Below are 17056 nucleotides of genomic sequence, written 5' to 3' on the forward strand. Positions count from 1 at the left end.
ACTTGAAATAATACATGATGGGAAATTACAAATCCCTAACCCTGCCACAATCAGATCCTATGTCATAATGGTAACTCCAGCAGCTGATTGCCTATCCTATATCCCCCTGCAGCACACATAAGAACTTATTCTTCTGTTATGAAGGCAGTAGCCATGTTTCACAAGTAAATCTCTTACAGTTACTGTAATAGACAGTTGACTACATGACTCAAAGGGTAATTTTAAAACTCACTGGTGGTAGAGCCCTTTAAGATTCTAGTTTGTTTAATCAGGAGGACAGTAAAATCATTGCCCTGAAGCAACAGACAGGGATCAAGGTCACCTGAATCAACATAAGAGAGAAACATTGTCTCAGAAACATTTTCTTAAAGGCTGGAGGTGTAGCTGTCCTCCAATTAATGTCTTCCCAGAAATAAATCACTCCATATACTTAAATGAATGATTAATAAACAAAAATTTATTGAGTAACAGCATGTATACATCTCTGGCTATGGCTACAAGAGGAGCCAGACTAGAACGGATTTTGTATTCAATAGATGATATAATCTGTAATTCTCTTTTAGGATCAGGACTCATTTTATAATTTTGAACAATTTAAAGAGGGAAAGGAGACTGCAAGTCTAACCACTTAGGCAGATGAAGACTTACCGAGAAAAATCTATCTTTGAGATCATAAATTATAATTTACATTTAAAATATGTATCAGTACATTGAAAAGATGCATCCTTGTCTTTAATTTTCACACATACCAAGGGCAGAGAACACAAACACAAAAGAAATCAAGGAAAAGTCACATATCAGTACTGTGGGTGCTGTTTTTAGGTGAACTGTCCTGCTGAGCTATTCTGACCTCAGACTAAGGCTACTTTTTGCTCTGACCATGCTGCCTTAGAGGAGTCTCATAGTTGCTTCCATACAGGAACAGAAGGCTTTCATTTTAACTAGCCTCGTCTGCTGTCTGTGTCAGGGTTGTGAAATCACTGTAGAGAATTCCATATTTTTAAGATTTATTTTTATTGTATGAATATTGCTGTTTGCCTGCCAAGTGTCTGTGTGCAGTGCCTGCAGAGGCCAAAAGAGGGCATCAGATCCCTCGGGATTGGTGTTACAAGAGATGGTTAGCTACCAGGTGGTTTCTGGGAATGGAGCCTCTGTCCTCTGTAAAAGAACCCAGTGCTCTTTGAAGCCATCTCTCTAGGTGCTCAGAAAAAATTTTATTAAAATGTATTCCATAATTTTCTCACTTCCATGTCCCCACTTCATTTCTTTATAAATTCTTCCTTGCTGATTTTTAAAGCATGTGTGATTAAGTATGCATAAATAAGACATGCTGAGTCTATTTCTGTTGGTTGTGTGCATATGGTTTCAGAGCTGCACACACAGCATTGGATAAGCAATTGGAGAGCTCATCCCTGCCTGAGACTAATTCTTTCACCTACAGGTGAATTCTACTCTTTTATGAGCATCAAGAGTCTGACCTCACCCTGTGGTTGTGGTGCAGGCCTATAATCCCAGCACATACCTTTGCCATGATGATGTGCTGCTGCTAACCACAGGAGAACATAATGGATTTCAGATACTATCACAAAAGCTACTACTTGGAAAAGCCAAGGATTGTCCTGAAGGTCAAGCCATGGCATAAGAATTCTTGGTAAAGCCGGGTAGTGGTGATGAATGAATTTAACCCAGCACTCTTGAGGCAGAGGCATGCAGATCTCTGTGAGTTCGAGGCCAGCCTGGTCTACAGAGTGAGTTCCAGGAAAGGCACAAAGCTAAACAGAGAAACCCTGTCTTGAAAAACCAAAACCAAACCAAACCAAACCCAAACAAACATGTCTTGGTGATATTTTGGCTTTTGTATATATATTAGCTGGTTCCTAAAATGATTTTCTTGTGTGCTCCCAAGAACTTCTAACAGCATATGTACCTACAGTACCTGTCAAGTATCCAAGGCCAAATGAAACAACACCTGTCTCTTAGGTGAGGCGGATAGTTTATTTCTTGTGCAATTCAGGGTGAGACCCTCCTTTCTTATACAACTTTACAAACAGACCCCTAACTTCTCACCTAACCACTTCTAGGAATGTAGACTGAGCACACACTAGTCATGAGCACTCAGTTGACCTCCTCTTCTACCACTCTTATCCTGGGTTGTAAAAGAAAGCCTGATGGACACTGCCTCAGAAAAATTTTACCTGCTTTTATGATCCTCTAAGAATTCAAGCCTGATGACCTTGCTCTGACAGAGGATCACTCTTGCTTGCATTTATAACTGAACACCTCAGAGACTCAAGAGGATGAGGTATAAGGAGAACTTGAGGATGGAAAACTGAGAGGGATTAGGAGGATTTCAACCAGAGAGAACATGTGGAGAAGATGGAGGATGAAGAAGAGCCAGATGGGGAAGTCCTAGCTGGGTAATGATGAGATCAAAAGGACCTAGATGAGGGAGAATTAAGATGAGAGAATTAAGGTAGAACTTAGAGCAGTAGATAAATGTAGAGAGAAATCAGGAAAGAATGGAGCTAGGCATAAAAACAGAACTGAAGCTATGCAGATAGGATGTTATCCCAGAGGAATATGATAGATGGACAAACAGCATGGTGTACTTAGATTCATTTCCTGAAAATAGTTCTCACCATTCATACTTTCTCTTCTGAGTCCCTGGGAAGTATATGATTAAGGCTGGTCCTTTTCATAATATACAAGAATGTATTTGTGGCAATGAGAGGATAACTTTTGGTGTCTATTATCTTCTTATCCTATGTAACCTTTAGAAAGGAAAGCAGGGGAATCAAATGGCTGCAAGTGACCTCATTGATACTAATTTGGGTTTTAAAAATATTTATATATGTTCTAGTGTGGAAGTATGCGGATGCCACAACATAAGTGTAGAGAAAAGAGAAAAATTTGTAGGAGTGATATGGGGTTCTTAGAGGTTGAACTCAGATCAAGAGGCTTAGCAGCAACCAACTTCTCTCATGGAAACTATTCTCTAGCATTCCTTTGTGGTTCTGAGAAAGTGTTATGAACTAGTATTTAGTCCTCACAATAAACTAACACATTCCATACACAGAAAGGAAAAAGAAAACAAAAGAGATAGCAGTATATCATTCTCATTTGGAAATAGGATTTAATATTCAATTTCTCCTGTTTTTCATTATGCTTCAGGGTAAGGCTTTGATGTTTCAGATGCTCAAGCCAGGTCCAATGTGTTTCTCTCTTCCTGCTGCCTGCATGTCCAGATGTAGAACTCTTAGCTCCTTCTCCAGTACCATGCCTGCTTGCATGCCACCACACTTCCTACCATGACATTAATGAACTAAATCACTGAACTGCAAACCAGCCCTAATTAAATGTTTTCCTTTATAAGAGTTGCCATGGTCATGGTGTCTCTTCATAGCAATAGAAACCTTAACCAAGGCACTAAGACATTCCCTTTCTCTGGCCTTCTAAATTTCCATAAATTGCTCTCTGTGCTACTTAATTTGAAGTATCAACTTGACACAACCTAAAATCACCTGAGAAAACAGTTTCAATTAGGAATTATCTAGATCAGGTTGGCCTGTGGGCGTGTGCTTGGGAGACTGTCTTAATTGCAAATTGTTGTAGAGACAGCCCACTGTGGGCAGCACCATTTAATGGGCTTGACCCTAGACTGTGTAAGAATAGAGGAAGCTGGCTGACACTAAGTAAGCAAGCAAGCAAGGATTCATGTGTTGATTCTACTCTTCACTGTGATGTGGTGGTTTAAGTCCCTGTCTTGTCTTCTCTACGATAGTAGACTGTAACCTAGAAATGTGGGGTTATAAATAACCCTTTGCTCTTTATGTCAGGATTTTATCACAGCAACCAACATGAACCTAGAGTCCTCCTTGTCCAGTCACTCGGCATTTCTCAGGCTCTGCTTGTTCTCTCCCTTGTTGGTGATATACCTCTCTCCTCTTCACATCCAGTTAGGTTCTTCCTCTCCTTTCAAGCCCAGCTGCATGGCTCACTCCTCTTCTTCCCAGGCAGCATCCACTGCATATGGGTCCATCCACCACTGCTGGAACTTTACTACAGCACCTGTGGCTTTGTGTTACACATAGTTGTCAACATCTGTCTCCCCCTGGATTTTACAAACTTCTTCAAGATAAAGTATGACTTCAGCGTATCACTGTGTCTCAAGCCTGGGAAACTGTCTGCTAGATGAAAGAGCTAGTGAAAGAGTGAATGAATTTTGAAAAAAAATTAATGGGAAAGGGGGACACAGGTCTGGGAAGATGGCTCAGTGGATAAAACATTTATCATGTAAGCATGAGGACCAGAGTTTGGACCCTCCAAAACCTATGTAATGGTTGGTAGGCATTGCAGCAAGCCTGTATTTCCAGCCTCAGAAGGTGAAGTCAGGGGATCCCACAGAGCAATTTGTCTAGAAAGATGAGCCATTTCCTTGAGCTCCAGGTTTGATTGAGAGACCTTTTCTTAATGAATAAGAGTTTTGGAAAACCAGCCCTAATTAAATATTTTCATTTATAATGGTTGCTGAGGTATAAGTGCTTTGGAAACTGATTCCCAATACCTCCTTGGGCCACCATACACATACTCACCCCAACTCATGCAAAAATAACATACCTTCACATGCACATCACATCATACCCAAATGTAGAAAGGAAAATAAAAGAGGGAATGAGGAAGTATGAAAGTGAAGAGATAAATGGAATATCTGAGGGAGGAAATGAGAGAAGGGCAAATGCATACATAAATCAACAGGTTTGGAGGTGAACCCAAGTGTACTGGTTTGTGTGAGTAAATAAACAAATGCAGTCAATGTCTTAACTAATGGGGTTAATACTACAGCTCAGTGTCACAGTAATTTCCTACCTTACTCAAATCCCTGGGTTCAATCCTGAGCACCACGAAAAAAAATATTGTTATTTAGGAAACTGAAGGTATAGCTCAGTGGTAGAGTGATTGATTATCTAGTACATGTAAGGCCTTGGTTCAACCCTAGTGCTTAAAAATAATTATGGGGGCCAGAAAGATGGCTCCCCTGGGAAAGACACATTCTGCCAAGCCTGATGGCCTGAGTTGGATCCTGAAATTCACATGGTAGCAAAAGAGAACTAACTCTCACAACTTTATCCTCTATCTCCACATGCATGCTTTGTTATGCATATCCATATGCATATTCTCAGACACGATAGATAGATAGATAGATAGATAGATAGACAGACAGGCAGACAGATAGATGTAATACAGTAATAATGTGAATTAATTTAACTAATGAACAGATTTATCAGTGAATACATACATGATGAAATGAGTTAACTGATAAATGGAAAAAGAGATTAAAAGAAGATAAGTGGGACAATGCTAGAAAAAAATGAGAATGAATGAGTGAGTAAAAGAAATAGATGAGGAAATGAATGAATGAGTGAGTCACTGTACTGAATTGTTGCAGAAAAGAGTGAGTAAGTGAATTAGTGGGTTGATGAGTGAATTATCAGATGCAGAAATGTGGTGGTGCATGCCTGTAATCCCACTAATCAGGAGGCTGATACAAAAGGCTGGCAGGGTCCAGACAGTCCTGGGCTACACAGGAAGACCTGTTTCAAATCTGGTGCAATGAGCTCATAGCAACTGGAGTTGTCTGCACAAATTGACACAGGATCAAGCCAGTCAATATTCCAACATGAAGGGAGGAGAGACTCACAAGCCCCACTCCTAGCTGAGAAACTCTTTGGCAGTTAATGGCTGCTGGGGAATGGAGAGTCAAATTTCTTCATAGATGTGGCATCTTGAAGGTTGCCCAAATCAGTGGCTGTGCCCTCATCCATGTTCATACAGACAGTTCTAATGGTCATCAATGGAAGCTATCTACAAACACATGCCTATGAGGATATAAAGTTAGAAGGGAACATGAGAGTCTGAGAGAAGTTGAGGGAGAATGGGAATATGGGTATATCAAAATACTTTATATACATGTATGAAATTATCTAAGAATACATTTTATTACATAAAAATGGGGGGAAAGTGGGTGATCCAATGTGTGGGAGAATGAGCATCGATGAATGAATGAATGAATGAATCACAGAGTGAATGCACAAACGAGTGAGTGAGAAAAGAGATTAATGTGGTTATGAACCGCTGACTAAATCACTACAGGAAGATATGAATGAACCGATGAGTTAATGATTAAATTAACTAACACACAGATGAATGATTGGCCAGATGTCTCCAACAGTCCCATCAGCCTGGTCAACTTCACCCCCAGGCCCCACCACCACTGCCCACCCAGGCACAGGCACCCACCCACTCCTCACCAGATGAGGATGCCCACCATCCTTATAATAGCCTCACTGTGGCTGTCAAAAGAAGTCCCTCAGGACATGGCCTTTGTGCTTCATGCCACCAATGACCAGTGCGAAGGCCACAGAGAAGACCACAAGGTCCAAGGCATTGATGCCACTGGTTGAACCAGGCACAGGCACAGTCTCCTCAAAGCTTATCACCTCCCGCAGGGTGCCCAAGGTCTGGGTGACATTTTCCAGGATGCTGGTTTCATTCTTCACTGGGGATGAGGGGATACATGGAGGCCCCCAACTCTGACCCATTCTCTGTCCTTACAATCATCCTAGTTACCACTAGGGTGCAGTATTGCATCTTAAACTGAAATGCGGAGAATTTGAGATCAGATTCAGTATGGTGGTTAACTCCCTTGTAAATATCCCTAAAAAAACAAAAACAAAAACCAGGAGCTAGGCGTGTGAGGCCATGTGTTCCATACTTGGCATTTGCACACACACACACACACACACACACACACACACACACACACACGGATTTCTCTTAAAACCAGGAAGCCCATGGTTGGATATGTAACCAAGGAAGTGAATTAAATAACTCAAAGAAATACAACATGAGCTACCCCAAAAGTCCAAATCTGTGGCAGACGAGATGGCTCAGCGAGTGAAGGGGCTTTCAGCCAAGGCCGATCAACTAAGTCTGATCCCAGGCCCCACATGGTAGAAGTGGAGAGCTGACTCTGCAACTTGTCCTCTGCTCCACACATGTGCTCCATGGCATGTACCCATCTATACATAACCCCACACACAAAGGAAATAAAATGCAGTAAAACAACAATCCAATAACCAAATGCAGCAAAACTGATTTGTTTGTGTGTGTGTGTGTGTGTGTGTGTGTGTGTGTGTGTGTGTGTGTGTGTGCTTGTTTAGTTGGAATGATTCGGCCATTTCACTATATATATATTTGATATTTATATATGAAATATATTCATGTTTCACATATAATGAATCAAATATAAATATATATGCATGTTTCATATATATTTTCTATATCATATTTATATGATATATATGTAGGTACATATTTCAGTACCTCATAAAGACATATAGCATATCACCGTGTTGTACAGCAGCTTTCTCTAAATTGAAAGATTCACTACAGTAAGGAGCTGGAAGATTCATGAAATTCAGGAATTAAACAACCTTCCCATTTAAGAAATCTGAAGCTTACAAGATTTACAAAGTCCCTTCTCTGTCTTTATAAAATCATTAGATAGTGGCTAGTAGAGGAGACTCTGACCTGCCAAGCTGCCAAGAGGAGATTCCCAGACCTGGTAAGCTGCTTGCAAATTGCACAGAGATCTCCTCCAGGAATACAGCTTTCAATAGTTGCAACCCATGATAGCATGGACTTTTCTGGTGATGCAACTAACTGCTTTTGAGTCATGCCTGCTCCTATAAGAAACCCCTCAGCTACACTCCAATTAAAAAGCTTGCCAAGAACTCATTTGTTCAACAGATTGGTGCAATCATGACTTTGGTCTGTCATGGGGTGACAGACCTGTGTTTTTATCTCCCCAGCAAAAGTTTCACACACAACTCCTCAACATGTATGAATTCTGTGTCTGTGGTGGTATTGTGTTCCCTGAAATATTGTGCACCCTAATAAACTTATCTGGGGAAAGAGACAGAACAGCCACAATATTAATCATAGAGAATAGGCAGTGGTAGCACACGCCTTTAATCCTAGTATTCCAGAGTCAAAAATCTATCTTTTCAAGGATACAGCCAAGCATGGTGACTCACACCTTTAATCCCAGAAAGCGAGCATTTAATCCCAGGGAGTGATGGTAGAAAGGAAAGATATATAAGGCATGAAGACCAGAAACTAGAAGCATTTGGCTGGTTAAGCTTTTAGGCTTTCAAGCAACAGTTCAGCTGAGATCCATTCTGAATGAGGACTCAGAGGCTTCCAGGCTGAACAAAGAGGATCAGCTGAAGAACTGGTGAGGTGAGGTAGCTGTGGCTTGTTCTGCTTCTCTGATCTTCCAGCATTCACCCCAATAACTGGTCTGAGTTTGTTTTTACTAATAAGACCTGTTAATATTCCTGCTACGTGTCCATAGACACAAGCAACCATAGATTGAAAATGCTGGAGAAAACCATTTGTGTAGTGAACACATACAGACATTCATGTGTCATTAGTATCTAAACCAGCGGTTCTCAACCTGTGGGTCATGGCAGTCAGAAAGCATGTATTTTGTATCGTCTCAGGAACTGATATACCACTCAGTAGCAAAATTGCAGTTATGAAGTACCAACAAAAATAATGTTATGGTTGGGGGTCACCACAACTTGAGGAACTGCATTACAGAGAGCCACTGCACTAGGAATGTTGGGAACCACTGCTCTAAATGGTTCTAATGCGGAACTGCTGTCTGCGGATCATTTATGTGTGTTAGCTGTCCTGCATCACCTAGAGGGGATCTAGAGTCATCTGCAAATTCTACCTATTGATAGAAGAGACTTGAGCAGCGAAGATTTTGTATACAATCTTTTGTTAATGCCAAGGGATAGTACAATGTATCTCAATATTAAATTTCTTTTTTTTTCAAAGTTAATAGCCAAGAGGTCAGAGCAATAGCTGAGAGCTGAAAATGTTACCCTTCACTGATGCTCTGTCTTTCCTTTCAGCAAGAGAGCTACTTCCTGTGTCCTGTCTTTTATATAGACTTTCTTTTCTGCCTTCTCATTGGTTGTAAACCCAGCCACATGACCTCCTCATCACTGCCTGTCTGTACAGACCTCCAGGTCTTCTCTGGTTGGTATTGAGATTAAAGGTGTGTGTCGCCATGCTGGCTGTATCCTTGAACACACAGAGATCTGCCTAGCTCTGCCTCCCAAGTGCTGGTATTAAAGGCATGCACCACCACCACCCAGCTTCTGCTATGGCTTGCTCTGACCCCAAGGCAACTTTATTAATATACAAATAAAATCACATTTCAGTAAAAATCATTGAAAGAAACACTATGAATTTAAACAGTGTGGTATAGCCTTTGCATAGCCTAGTCATCTTCAAGTATATAAAAACACATCCTGGAGAGAAACCCTATGAATATAAACAATATGGCAATGCCTATTCAAAACACAGAGCAACCCTGTAACTGTAAAACTTTTAGTGTATAATTAGTCTCTTAAAGACTTTGAATGTAACATTAGACTTTGAAGATGTGAAAAAAAACTCATACCAAAGGACATCTGAATATATATTATAATGATATTTTATTTGTACTGAAATGTGATTTTATTTGTATATTAAATTTCTTAATAAAACATATGACTAAAGAAATGAGTAACTGTGCCAGCAAGACAGCTCAGAGCAGGTCAAAGTGTTCCCTGGGCACAGGCCTGATGATCTGAGTTAGATCTTCAGAACCCATGGTGTGAGGAGAGAGCCAACCCCTGAAAGTGGTCATGTGAGCTCCATACCCACACCTGACATGCATACACACACACACACACACACACACACACACACACACACACAGAAAATAATAATAATATGATAATAATCATAATAAAAGAAAGTAGTAACTGACATTTGCATAATATAAATAAGTCCTGGGTTTCATCCTCTTCACCAAGGAAAAGAAATGGGTTAACCAAATATTGAGGATGTTAAAAACCAAGCATGGAAAAATGGATAGATAGTCGGTATCTTTATGACTAGCCTTCAATGAAGAGGTTGCTATACTCACCCTGCTGGCCAAATCCAGTCCACTACTTGCTTCTGTAAATACAGTTTTATAGGAAAATGTAAGTCCTCTTCACATGTTGCCTGTGGCTGCTTTTCTACAATCAGCTCCAAGCTGATGCTCAGACAGATTTTAGCACATCTGTGATCAGAAGTCTCAGAACCCTAACCCCAGTGTCCTAGCCTCCATGAGTCCCATAACCTGGCAACCCTTTGCATCACCATCATAGCCATGGGCAGTACACATTTTCTCCCAGAATCCTCCCCAAGGTCCCCCCACTCAGGCCCTTCTTCTCACCCTTCTTGGAAAGCAAGCTCCCTCCACCTTCCATTCCTCCTTGATTAAACCACTTGCTTCCTCCTAACCTGTTTGAAGCAGGCCTCCACAAGGTTAGGTGGAAACATATTTCTGCACAAAATCATGTGAGGAGAGAAGGTGGTAGATGTTGGGAGTGAGCCAAAGGTCATCCCTGCACTGATAGCCATGACAACAGTAGCAGCAGGCAATATAGAAATGCATGGTGTGGGCTGAGAGTTGAGCAGAGTACCTGCCCTACATCATCTGACATAAACCCGGCAATGACCCTAGAAGTAAACACTGTTAATGTCTCTAGCTTCCACATGCAGTGACCAAATGTGGAGGAGATCCCCAAGACCCATAGAGCTGCTCAGAGGTGCAGATGTAACTTACCATGGATTGAGGATAGTTAGGCCCCTCCCAATGTCATGTTGGAATCTGATTGCCATAAAAGTGAGGGTGAAGCATTGGACTAAAGAAGTTCACAGAGTAATAGGAAGTGGCTTTGTTTTTGATATGTTTGCTCTGAATAACCGTCATGTGCTTTTTGCCATGTTAAGATGCAGCTAGAAGGTCCTCACCAGATGCTGGTACCAAGTCATTGGACATCCTAGACCCTTGAACATGAGTTAAATAAATGTTAGTCTTTTGGTTCTATGGTTTTGATTTCATTTTACAATGAACTCAATTTCAAGTATACTTTTATTTAATTTTTAATACATTTATTGGGAGGTGCAGTGCCATGGTATACAGGTAAAAGGTAGACAACTTGTAGGAGTTGGTTTCCTCATTCCACCACATGGATCCTGTCAGGTTGTCAGGCCTGGTGACAAGTACCTTTACCCACTAAATCATTTCACTGGCCCTAACTTTTATTTATTCAGGTGTGTGTGTGTGTGTGTGTGTGTGTGTGTGTGTGTGTGTGTGTACACATATGCCACAGCATGTATATGGAGTCGGGAGGACAACTTGCAGAATTCTGTTCTCTCCTTCCACCAGGTGGCTCCAGAGGATGGAACTCAGGTGGTCAGGCTTGGCAACAAATACCTTTACCCACTAAGCCATCTCATTGGACTTCAGCTATTGGATAATAGCAGCAGAAAACACCCTAAGAGTTCCTAAACTCTTCCAATGCCAAGTCAGTACCATGGGAATAATATGGCTAGCTTTGACATTACTTCTGACAGGCAAAGTCTTATTGGACTAAGAGAATCGGCTGCTAGAAGCAGCAGCTCCACTTACTTGGTCCTGGGATACTACAACGCTGTCCTCTCCAGCCTCAGAGTTCAAAGATCATACTTAGACTTAGCTTTCTTAAGGATATGCAAGGATCCAGAGCAGAAATGGCAACCAATAGTTGCTTGTTTTTCCAAACTAGATCCACCTTTCCCTGTAGTCACTCACAGTAAGAGAACCATTGTATGCATATCCAGAAGTCCCAACAAAATGAGAATGTCACCTGACCAGGTCCATGAAAGCATCAGCTGTTGGGACAGTCTCATTCAGCCCTCATGGTGCAGCCCCTCCTTGAAGTCTTTCCCAGGACGGATGATGGTGTCCATTAGGATCCTGATGAAAACCACAATGACTGTGGTCACCATGTAGTACACAGCTGCCCGCATTCCCATCTGCCCTGTTGCCTTGTTGTCCAGGGATCCATACCTAGAAGAGAGATAATGCAGTCTGCAACAGCACCCACTCCCTTTTCCCTCCTTGTGTTCCACCCTTTCCATACCATCAGCTCAAAATCATTGCACATCCCTTAACTGAAGATATCCATAAAAAACATGGTTCACCTTCTAATAGGCTAAGAGTAATCTACACAGCCACTTTTATGCTATTATGAATAAATATATTATCAGGGAATATATTATTTGATTATAGTTTTTAAAGTGAATAAAGGGAACTGGTAAGATTACTTAGTAGTTAACACATACTGCTCTTAGAAAGAACCCAAATTCCAGCAGCAGCACAAATATTCTGTGGCTCACAACCACTTGTAACCCCAGCTCCAGGGTATCTGATGCCAGCTTCTGGCCTCCATGGGCACATGCATTCGTGTGCACATACCCATACAGACACATGATTAAATAATAATAACAAAATAAATGTATAAAAGTAAATAAAAGTTTTGTTTCGCTTTGAGATGAAGTGAAGTACATGAGAGGAGAGGCATAGGTCATCTGCAAACACTACATCATTTTACAGAAAGGGCTTCAACATCCTTCAGGCATTGGTGTCTATAGGGATCTTGAAACCAATCCCCTAGTGGTTCAACCAAGGGATGATTCAGTTTTTGATTCTCAAGCTAAAAACACATTTTTAAATGAAAATATTGCTCAAGAAATGATTAACTGGGCCAGCACCCTGGAGTTGACTCAGATCCACTTCGCTCATTATCATAGATATGTTGTGGGGAAGCACACACACATGAATACATACCACTCCATTTAATTACTCCAAATAACTCCACCAATCACATTACCTCCCATTTACTCCAAGTCAACTTTTCAACCCTTCTGCTATACTGTACCATAAGTATCACAATCATAGAAGTCTTCATTCCATGGTCCACCACAACTCCCACCTCCCTTGAACCCACCCCTTTCTACATTTTGCCTGGATACTGTTCATGCTGTACGTTATATGTCCCCTACCAGGCCAATACAACCACCTGACTGTTATGAGTTTGAAATAGGCCCTCCTCCAGAAAGGCCCAAGAGCCCAGCAGCAGTCAATTATTAGCTGGTGCAGGGATTCAGATGAAGACCTAGGTGGTGGTGAGGGACACCTCCATGATGTTGCTCACACTTCAGAGCCCCTCGCCAATGAGGGCACACTGAGACACCAGCCTTCTTCTGAACACATGCCTTTGCTTAGCTTCCTTCCTGATCCTGTCCTTCTTCCCTCACTTCCTGGTGGGGTTTTCCCTCGGTGAGTTTCTTGTGATCAGATCTACATGTCAGGTTTGGCTTCTAAGAAGCCCAACCTATAAAACCAGCCTTGATCATTATTTCTGTCCCTAAACCCAAGGGTTGCTAAACATCACCTTTGGCCTAAATCTACTGCACTATTTGCTTTTGTAAAGTTTTATTGAAACACAACTCTGATGAGTAGTTTCAATTGTTAACTCAAAATGATCTAGTACCACTAGGAAGAGAGACTCAATGGGGAACTTTATAGATCAGCTGGACCTGTGGCGTGACTGGGGGAGTTGTCCAGATTACATTGATTGAAGGAGGAAGGTCATTCATTGTGTGTAGCACCATTCCCTAGGCAAGGGATCATATACTGTATACAGTGTAGAGATGGAACTTGATACAAACAAGCATGTGTCCATTTATTTTCTCTCTGCTTTTGGTTGTGGGTGGTTTATGATGAACTGCTTCAAGTTCCTATGTTGACTTCCCTGAATGGTGGACTCTAACCTGAACTGTGAGCCAAAATAAACCCTTTCTCCCCTAAGTTGATTTTTTTGTCAAGTATTTTATTGTAACAACATAAATGAAACCAGGGCAACATCAATGCCCACTTGCTGACATATTGCCTATACATGCTCTTCTACTCCAGCATCAGAACTGCACCATTGCAATGAAGACCCGATGGCCCTGAAGGGAAAACAATTACTATCTAGAAGAAAAGGTGCTACATAACCCATTCACAGCTCCTTCCCTTCCTCTACCCTCCATCCTGGCACCTCCATCCCAATCACCTCCTACATGTTCACCCACATTCCATCTATCATCTACCCCAGCTGCCTCCTCTAACCCTCCACAGCCATTCTTTCCCCTCTGGATACCCCAGAACAGCATGGGACTTTACCTCCAAGAACAAGTACAAGGAAGTTAGTGGGCTACATGGATCCTGAGACAGCAAGACTGAAGCAAGACCTGGGCACAACTTGAATTGTTGAGTTGGGAAAGTGTGGGTGGGGAAGCCTTGGCTCTTTTCTCAAGTGTGGGCTTGGAATGGGTACTGGAGATGCACAGTGTCTTGGAGTCTCACCTGTGCCAAGGCTGGAGACAATAAGGGTGAGCACCAACATCTGCAGCATCCTCATGAGCAGCTCACCAGGAAAAGAAAAGCTGGTGTGGGCACAAGATGAATGCCAGGCTGACCACTAGAGCCGGAAAGGAAGGGCTCATGGAATGAACTATGAATCTCGACCCCAAGCAGTGTCTATCCATCTCTAAGAGTATAGTAGGGTGAGCAGTGACTATTCTATGAGGTGGATTTGTGTACATGGGTATTATGTGGATTTGTGTGTGCATGGGTACATTTGTGCAAGGGTATGTGTGTGTGTGTGTGTGTGTGTGTGTGTGTGTGTGTGTGTGAATATACAGATGTGGGTATTTGTGAGTGAGTGGTCATGTGTAAGAAGATGTATACATGCATATGTAAGTGCATGTGTGTGTGTGTGTGTGTGTGTGTGTGTAAGTAAGTGTACATTTGTGTGACCATGAGTATATATGTTTGTGTGTGCGCATGATGAACATTTGTGTAAATGATTATGTGCATGTAGTTGTGTGCACATGGATATATATGTGCATTGCATGCATTTGTGTATGCATAGGTGTGTGTGTACATGTGAACATAGGTTCATATACAATGGTATGCATATGCATTTCTTGGTTGTGTCTGTAAGTGTGGCTTTTGTGTCTGTGTTACCACTTTCTTTTTATTTTTTTTAAGATTATGCATACAGTGTTCTCATGCAGGCCAGAAGAAGTTAGCAGACCTCATAACAAATGGTTGTGAGTCATTATGTGGGAATTGAACTCAGGACCTCTGGAAGAATAGCCAGGGCTCTTAACCACTGAGTCATCTCTCCAGCCCTATGTTATCACTTTCAAATATGGAAGTACATATGTAATTGGGCTTCTAAGCATGTAGATGTAAATGCATAGATGAGTGTGTGAAAGTATTCACAAAGTCTAACACAGCTGGCCGTGGTATCCTTGGTATCCACACTGTCTAATTAATCAAGTACACAGGAAATATTTAGGGGGAAATTATCTGTTGAAAGCAGAAGGGGGGCTATTTGTGGAGAGAAAAGAGACCAGCAGAGGGTGACTAGGTAAGAGGGGGTGAAGGAAAAAGAATATGATCAAAGCACATTGTATATAGATATGAAGATGTCATGAGGAACCCATTATTTTATACAACCTACTCATAATTATTTAAGTTGTGTGTGTTGAACATGTGGAGATTTTTTTCTCTCATCAATATTCCCTAGATAATACAGTGTAACACCTATTTACCTAGCAGTTACATTGCTTTGGGTGTTACAAGTAACCTAGAGAGCAAGGTAGCCACAGACCCTATACAAACACTACCCCATTTTATTTACATGCACAGATAAAAAATGCTTGTGGATTCCCAAATCAATAGTCAATCAAATTCCTTAAATAAAATGGGGTAGTGTTTGCCAGAACCAATCTCCCAAGGGTATGATGGATAGCTGCATATTTTTATGAACATTAGCACAGTTTATGTGACTGCACCTCTAAATTAAGATATGTAAGATATATTCATATGTAAGATATATTTATCCTTCTCTGTATGTAGTCATAAAGTGCATGTCTGTTCAGTGTACTTGTGTATGCCCATAGCCACACATGTGACATCACATCATGTTCAAATAGCTGTGTTTGCTTGTGTATGTATGTGTGCTCTCTACCTGAGTCCTCTGATGGGCTAGGGGACTTGTGAGATGAGAGCACCAGAGGGGTGGGGGTGGTTAATAGAAGTCCTGCCTCCCAGAAGCAGAGATCACCAATGATCACAGTGCTGACTGTGAGTATGATGAAGGCGATTCTGCACAAAAAGCACAGAATGCTCTGGGGTCATGGTTCACAGATGCAGGTGCCTGCACAGTGCTCTCTGCTGCCAACTGTCTTGAAGTCCCTGCAGACAGCCCACACCACTCAGGTACTGGCCGCTCTCCCTCAGGAACAGACTGTTGCCCGGGCAGCTCATTGAGTCTCTCCAAGGACTGAGGAGACCAGGTTTGGTGAGGGAGGAATCTGGGAAAGGAGTGGATAGGGTGGATGGGCAGGCACTGCAGCTTAGAAGTCAGGGGAGGGGCAATGCCCATGGACTACCTTACAGGGATTACTGACACCCTGCCCTGGATCAGATTCAGTTTTTATCCCAGCAGCAAAAGGTTAAGGTCTTCTGACCCAAACACCAGAGAGGTTGGTTAGAGAAAGTGTAGAAAACAAAATGCTGCACACCTTTCAGGTTTTCTGCCTCCAGCCTCCTTCACTGAGATCATCTCAAGCAACTGGGAGCTGCTGCAGCTCTCAAACTAAAGTGCCAGGCCTTTGCTGAACACCCACTGCATAAGAGCTCTTGAAAGGGCATCTTTGGCTAGTCCCCCTAACCACAGTAGTTGAGCATCCAGCCTGAAGACGCCCATAGTCGACATTTCACAAGGACAAAATCAGCCAGTGCCTGGTAAACAGTGGCACCCAACTAATGTGCATGACAAGGACAGCAGTGTTGTAAGGGAGGGGTCTCTGGGGAAGAAATGATGACACTTCTAGTCCCAGCTTGAGGTTCATGACCCTCTTTTAGAGTGAAACCTCAGACTTTGTGTCCCTTTTTCACATGTCTGTATTTATTTATCCTTATTGACTTACTTTTTTAAAGATAACCAAAACAGGATGATGTGTTTTCCATGAATTAAATAAAATGCACTTAATATAAAAC

The 17056-nt window shown here is 41.8% G+C and overlaps 1 pseudogene; it reads right to left on the bottom strand.

Annotated features, from left to right (window-relative positions):
• Positions 1–6304: 6304 nt before the first annotated feature.
• On the bottom strand, positions 6305–16321 carry LOC118575054 (annotated as a pseudogene).
• Between the last annotated feature and the right edge of the window lie 735 nt (positions 16322–17056).

The sequence above is a fragment of the Onychomys torridus genome, unplaced genomic scaffold (genome assembly GCF_903995425.1).
Source record: "Onychomys torridus unplaced genomic scaffold, mOncTor1.1, whole genome shotgun sequence".
In the NCBI taxonomy this organism is placed as follows: domain Eukaryota; kingdom Metazoa; phylum Chordata; class Mammalia; order Rodentia; family Cricetidae; genus Onychomys; species Onychomys torridus.